Below are 6,633 nucleotides of genomic sequence, written 5' to 3'. Positions count from 1 at the left end.
GGACATCTTTGCCACCTGTTCAACTAATTAGTAACTATCCTATGCTGAGCAATGCTTAGAGATACCTATGAGTAACTTTGGTTACTCAACACTAAGGCTAAGATGGTCATACATGTTAATCAAGGAAATGGCCTGAGATTTTGGAAATGCGGACAGAAGCTAAAGATGGTAGTTCTGTTTGCTAAGTTAATGTGGTTAAGGACCGTTCGTTGTCTTAACCTTTGATCAAGTGATTTTACCTGGTTGCTTACTGGGTATGGGACCAACAAAGCCCGGTAGGTTAGGTGGCTCTCTGATCGGGAATATTTTGTACCTGTGCTTGACGTGCTGGAGAATGGCAGGGGCGTAGCCTGAAACTCACATGGAGACTAGGCCAGACGTGGGGTCCCATGTGGGGGTGCATCCCTGGGTTCGGGAAGTCATATTCCTAATCTTTGAGTACGACTAATCGAAAGGTTGTTGTGTACAACCCGTACAGTTGTACATGGCTGGTGGTCGGGTATCTCCTGCAGGATGTAAATCTGTCCGAATCGCCACAATTCTCGGTTATGAATGCACTTTGATCATTGTTAAGCATCGTAGTGTAATTATGTTGAATATAATGTTTTTCCTGGAATTAATATGCTGTATGACTTAGTCCCATTGAGTGCTCAAAATGTTTTATTCATCTAGACGGGTTAGGTAAAAACCAAACTAAAATAAAATAACAAAACCAAGGTTCCACTAATAGTAAGCTTTTTCACAAAATGTGAGTCAGCCAGTACACCAAACAGCTATCATTCAGTAAAAGAGAATCTATCTATATTGGTTAGTCGGGTCAGACTTGCTGAGTACTTCGTACTTAGGGGATCCTTGTTACTGTTTTCCAGAAAGGTAGTAGGGACCCACCGAGGAGAAAGCTTCAAAGAACTAGGGTATCTTATGAGTCTCATGATACCCTAGGATAAGACCTAAATGTTTAATCCTTTTCCTCGGACTGGTTAAGTTTTAAACTCTTAGAAAATGGTTTAACTTGCACTACTAAGTTTCTTTCAATCTAAGATTTGTAGTAAATCGTACCCGTACTATGTATGTAAAAATGTAATGTTTGTTGATGCTATCCCATTGTGGAAGCGATCCTGATGTATGGCTATGGAACACACCGTGGAGGTTTTCAAGGAGTTCTGTGAACAGGACCCTTGACGGACTACCGGACTTACACTGTTTAAGTGCGTTTTGGATAATGGCTGTTCTGACAGTGATTAGATGCACTTAAGCCAGTTTAAGTTGGGCGGTTCCGCCACAGCCTAGTCCTTAAAACGGCTATCCCCCCTTCGATTCCTCCCTACTCCAGTAGCTTTTCCCTAGCATGGCCATGGCCAACCAAGCTTCAATCGTCAGCCAATTCCTCCCTAGTTCGGCCATCTCCCTATGATTCCACTCACCCAGAGTTGCTCCACTTCCTTGGCTCCACCCTAGACCACTCCTTGTCGCCGCCATCCACGGAATCGACGGGAATCAAACTTTTCCCCAACCACCAAAAGCTTTCCACCTGCCACCACCTACCTCACTGTGGACGCCCACCTTCCAGCCATCCTCGTCTTTAACCAAGTGCTAAAACGGAGCTTAGGTGAGGCCCTGGTTCCCGTGCTCGCCTTTGTTTTCCTTGTGGGGAAACTTTCCACGCGCGTTCCCGCGCTTGTCGCCGGTGTGCGCCGCCACTTCCTAGAACCTCCTGTGCGCCACCTGTTCCTTCCTACCTGCACCGCTCCAGGGAAACCCTTATCTTTGGCGCATGGCCGCTGCCCTCTCCCTAGCACCGCCTTGCCACCCCCTTGTTCCCGGCCAGCTGCAGTGCCCAAGCACGCTGTGTCGTACCTGCTGTTCTATGCGCCTGAGTCTGGAGGTAGAAGAAGGTCAGGGACCCGATTGCCTTGGGAATAGAAAGTCTAGGGGTTTTGCATAAAAGTGTTGGTTTCATGTGTGAGGTGGAAAGTTTTCCAGGGGCTGGTTAGTAAAATACAGGGGGCAGGATGAAAATGAAAGGGTAGATCTGAGAAGGGAAATGTTTTTCTAGGGGGTAGATTGCAAAGTTATTTCGGTTGTGCTTTGTTTCCCAAAGTAAAAATGTTGCAAACTTTGAAAATGCATAGAAACTAGTAGAAAAATGCTAAAAATATGATTCTTATTTTGTTGGATTCCTTGTGAAGTCTAATTTATTTCAAAAATGATTTTTGTGCATGTTGATGTTTTATATTTTGTGCTATGTTTTATTTGGTGTGAAAGCCTTTAAATGCTTTATAAATCACATAGTGCTCTAAAAATTGTGAAATCACTTTTGTTAGCCTCCTTTTAACATGTATGTTTCAGATCCAGAACTTGTGTTAGTAGAATCCATGGTGTTCCTACTGTTTTAGATTTAAATGCTTACTTGCTATGTTAATCTTGTTATTTGCATAATAAATAGTGGAAAAGTGATAAAATGATGAAACCATCTCTATTAGTCTTTGTGTTCCACATAGGATCTAGGTAAAGTGTTGTTGATACTTGTCTAGTTGATTGACAAGCCTTTTTAGATTTAATATGCTTAATAGTAGTTTAAATTGTTTAATCTATATCTCCACATTAAGAATTAATTTTGAGGTGAATCCAACTGTCATGATTTGGTATTGATTGTCTTCTGTTAGTGAAGATTATTTCAGGCTTATCCCTCAACAAATGATTTTAACCTTGCCTTTTCGTGCTTGCTTTTGACTTAGTGTGCAAACTAGCTTTTCTCGTTGTCTTATATGACCTTGTATTGTTTAGCTAGATTGTGTGGTTAACAATTGATTTCATGCTTGTTTAGTTTATCGTGCAATTAGTTTATCTCTTTGTTATTGCATGTTTTCGTATGGTTTATAACTAGATTCAAGATTCAGTACCTCTGAAACTTGTTTTGTAGCTCTACTATGCCTTGCCGTTCCACTTAAGAAACCTCTAACTAGCGTGTTAGGATTTTTGTTCATGACCAAATGTGACATTGGCCTTATGCTGAATTAATCACACTAAAACAATTGTATAAAAAGGAAAACTATGAAATCACTTTTGTTAGTTTACATGCATGATTGAAATCCTTAGTCAAATAAGTCATACCTCCCAGTTACATGAAGCTAGTAATGCTGTTTCACCAAACTTGTTCCCCTACATTAGAATTATGCTTGGTCATGAGATGTGGTTGATTTTCCCTACAGAACTCATAGGCATGTCTAACTTAGTGTGTGCTTAGCTAATTGTGGAGCCAAATCCCGATCTTGTTTTTATATGCATGTCCTGTCATTTAAAAATAATACCAACCGTGTTATCTTAGAATTTTCTTTGGTAATCAGTTTGTGTTCTTTTGCAACATATAGATCATTGCTATTGTTTGGTTTCGAAATTCTTGCTCTAGATCTCCTCTCAAGTTTCATGCATTTCATGAGCATTTGCACTCATACCATCATCTCTAATGCATGCACACATTTCTTTCTTTCGTTTAGAGAGCAATTTGCCTGAGAACGTGACCTTGAACCCTTGAGCCGAGGCCGGCATAAAAGTTGAGTTTGAGCCCGAAGAAAACCAAGGCAAGCCACTAAGCATGTTTGTTGCCTCCTACTTTTAAAATGAAATTGTTACTATGGGTTGCTGTTGGAGGTATGCCCTAGAGGCAATCATAGAGATGATGATATCTGATTGTATCCATGATTTGTATATTGTGTTCATTGAATATCCATTAAAGGCTACTTGAATTGATCTGCAATTATGTGAATTGTATGTGCAACTCTTTACTTGTATGGTTATTCTAAAAGTTGTCCCTAGTCGGAGTTCATGTGTGGACAAACATGAATATTGGACTAGTACAGGTATTAGTCGATGACTATGTTTCACAAGTCATGGACATGGAGATGTCAAACTAATAATGTAGGCGTATGTAGAGACATGTGCTGGGACTGATCCAACGCGAGAAGTAGTTCTCTCTTTACACAACAAGTACGCTTTGTCCTTAGACCTAAGATTGTCGCATATACTCAAGATGTGGATCGACTTACTTAGAGGCTATCAAATGCAACACCGTAATAGGGTAGTTAAAAAGGTAGCTTTCGGGTTTGTCAGGAAGCATGCTGTGAGGCATAGTCAATCAAGATGGGATTTGCCTCTCTCTGATTGAGAGTGATATCTCTGCGCCCCTCAAGTGATCGGATCCGGAAATGCATGGCCATGCTACGTACGGTTAAGAGTTAACCTACAAAGGGATTCCGAATCACAGGATCGAGAAAGAGCGGTCGGCTTGAAGCTAGACCAAATATCGTGAGGCAAAGGGAATAGCATGTACATGATGTTGTAACGGTTCGTCTGATATGATGTTCATGTGTGTATAGGAGTTGGCAAGTCTTGCTAGAGGCCGCTACCGACTATTGGGCTGAGTAGGAGTACTCAGGGCATGTCTATATGTATCCGAACCCATAGGGTCACACACTTAAGGGGCTGGAAGCCCAATTCAGATATGATCCGAGTTGGATCAGGTTTATAAGTACTAATGGGCCTCAGACCCAGAGGCCTGTCAAGAACCTCTATAAATAGAGGAGTGGGGCACCCTAGGGCCAAAAACACATCTGACGCGCCTCCCACGCCCTCGCCCTATTGTAACTCACGGACCTAGTAGTCCGGCTTGTGACGCTACCTCCCTACACATGTGGATACCTTGGAGGTGTTGCACCTGCAACACTTGGACGAGCCGCCGACGAGCCACGACGAGCCAACGACGAGCCGCGGCACGAGGAGGACCTCGCTTTACGTCGACGAGCTGTTGAGGAGCTGCTCGACGTCGACGTGATCAACTACGAGTTCGACTACGCAGATCGACTTCGCTGCCCCGACGCGATTCTACATCTTCCGCACCAGTGCGTCGAGTGGTAATCCCGTGATCCATATATGGCAGTTTGGTTTACGTGGTAGAAATATTTTGTTTTGCACTAGCGTAGCCTACCTCGTATCCCAACAGTGGTATCAGAGCTGTAGCTATTTTGTTATGGATTCGGGATGTGTGCATATAGAGATATGCGAGTTTTCAGATTGATCTATGGCCTGTTTTCGTGTTCTTGCTGCAATGGTCGTGTAACGACATACTCCTACTGGTCGGATTTCCGCCATCGGAGTTAAGTGATACACGTAATGCTAGTTGCAGCAAGCGCAGATCAATGTGATTGGTCAAATCGAAATCAAGGTTAATACGCCAGGCGCATGAGATGTGTAATAGTAGAATTGGATCTACTACCGGGTCGGAATTTTGCCGTATGCGTGTGCTTCAGTAAAACAGCCATAACTTTTTGGTACGATCTCGGATTGAAGCGAATTTTATATGAAAATTAATCTACAGAAAAAGTTACACATAAAATTTAACAGCTATGCTATTTTTGGTGAAATTAGATTTCCCAAATTTAGCTTGGAAGATGGAGTTACGGGCCTCTGAAGTTTAGAACATTAGCACACCTAACTCTGTTTTGCAGGATGGATGGATCTCGTGATCAGTATGACTCCTTTGTGTATGTGATGCATGTGTGTAACTCATTCGTGACCTGCGTGTCGCGCGTATGGCAACATGGTTGGAGCCATATGTGTTGTCACTTTAATATATTTAATGGTCTGCGTACCAATCTGTGATGATCCAAATAACTATGTAATCTTCATTACTAGCTATTAGGTGCAATAGCACGTTCTAGTTCTTGGAGGACTCATCACCAGGAGGATGGCGCACATGGAACATGGAGATGGAGATCACCATGGTGAACAGGTTCTATGGAGATGGAGATCACCATAAGAAAACGGGCCATACTGTGTCACAACTGTGTGAATGTTATTATTTATGTTAAGTAGAATGATCACTCGCAAAGTTTAAGTTTGTATGCCCTCCCAACTAAAACTTGCACCATCCCATGTCTTGTACAATTCGTGGTGGGTCTATGAAATTAGGGTGCTACTAGTTTTCATTGACTAGACAGGTTTGTGTCGGACACTTACACGCATAAGGGTTGGTTTACTTAACAAGGTTATTTTAACGGTTAAGGACCTTAGGGCATAAAGGTTGGGCGCCGAGACATGGAGATGTCACCCAACAACAGGAGTTATATGTGATATGATTAGCAAGAAGTTGCTTACCGATTTACCTTGTTTGCTAGCGGTGATGCTAAAGCTCACTAGTAGATTTGTTAGTTATGGATTCTGAATCACTAAGTACCAATAGAGATATATTGATTTTAGTAGGAGTAGATTTTGTTAAATAGTTTAATGTGATTTACTTTGTCATGGATATGTTTGTCTTAGTGTATTTTGCATTACTTTTGTTGTAGATTAAATGACACCTAGCAGCACTACACCGTTTGCTTTGCGTTCGGTCCTTGAGAAGGACAAGTTGAATGGAACAAATTACTCGGATTGGATCCGTAACCTGAGAATTGTTCTCAGGGCTGAGAAAAAGGAAGATGTTCTAGACAACCCACTACCAGAAGAACCTGCTGATGATGCACCCGCTGCTGCTAAGAATGCTTACAAGAAAGCATGTGATGCTAACCTCGAAGTAAGCTGCCTTATGCTTGCTTGCATGGAACCCAAGCTACAGATGCAGTTCGAAACAAACCA

Source organism: Setaria viridis, chromosome 6 (assembly GCF_005286985.2).
Source record: "Setaria viridis chromosome 6, Setaria_viridis_v4.0, whole genome shotgun sequence".
In the NCBI taxonomy this organism is placed as follows: Eukaryota; Viridiplantae; Streptophyta; class Magnoliopsida; order Poales; family Poaceae; genus Setaria; species Setaria viridis.
Note: the sequence above shows the minus strand (reverse complement) of the source record.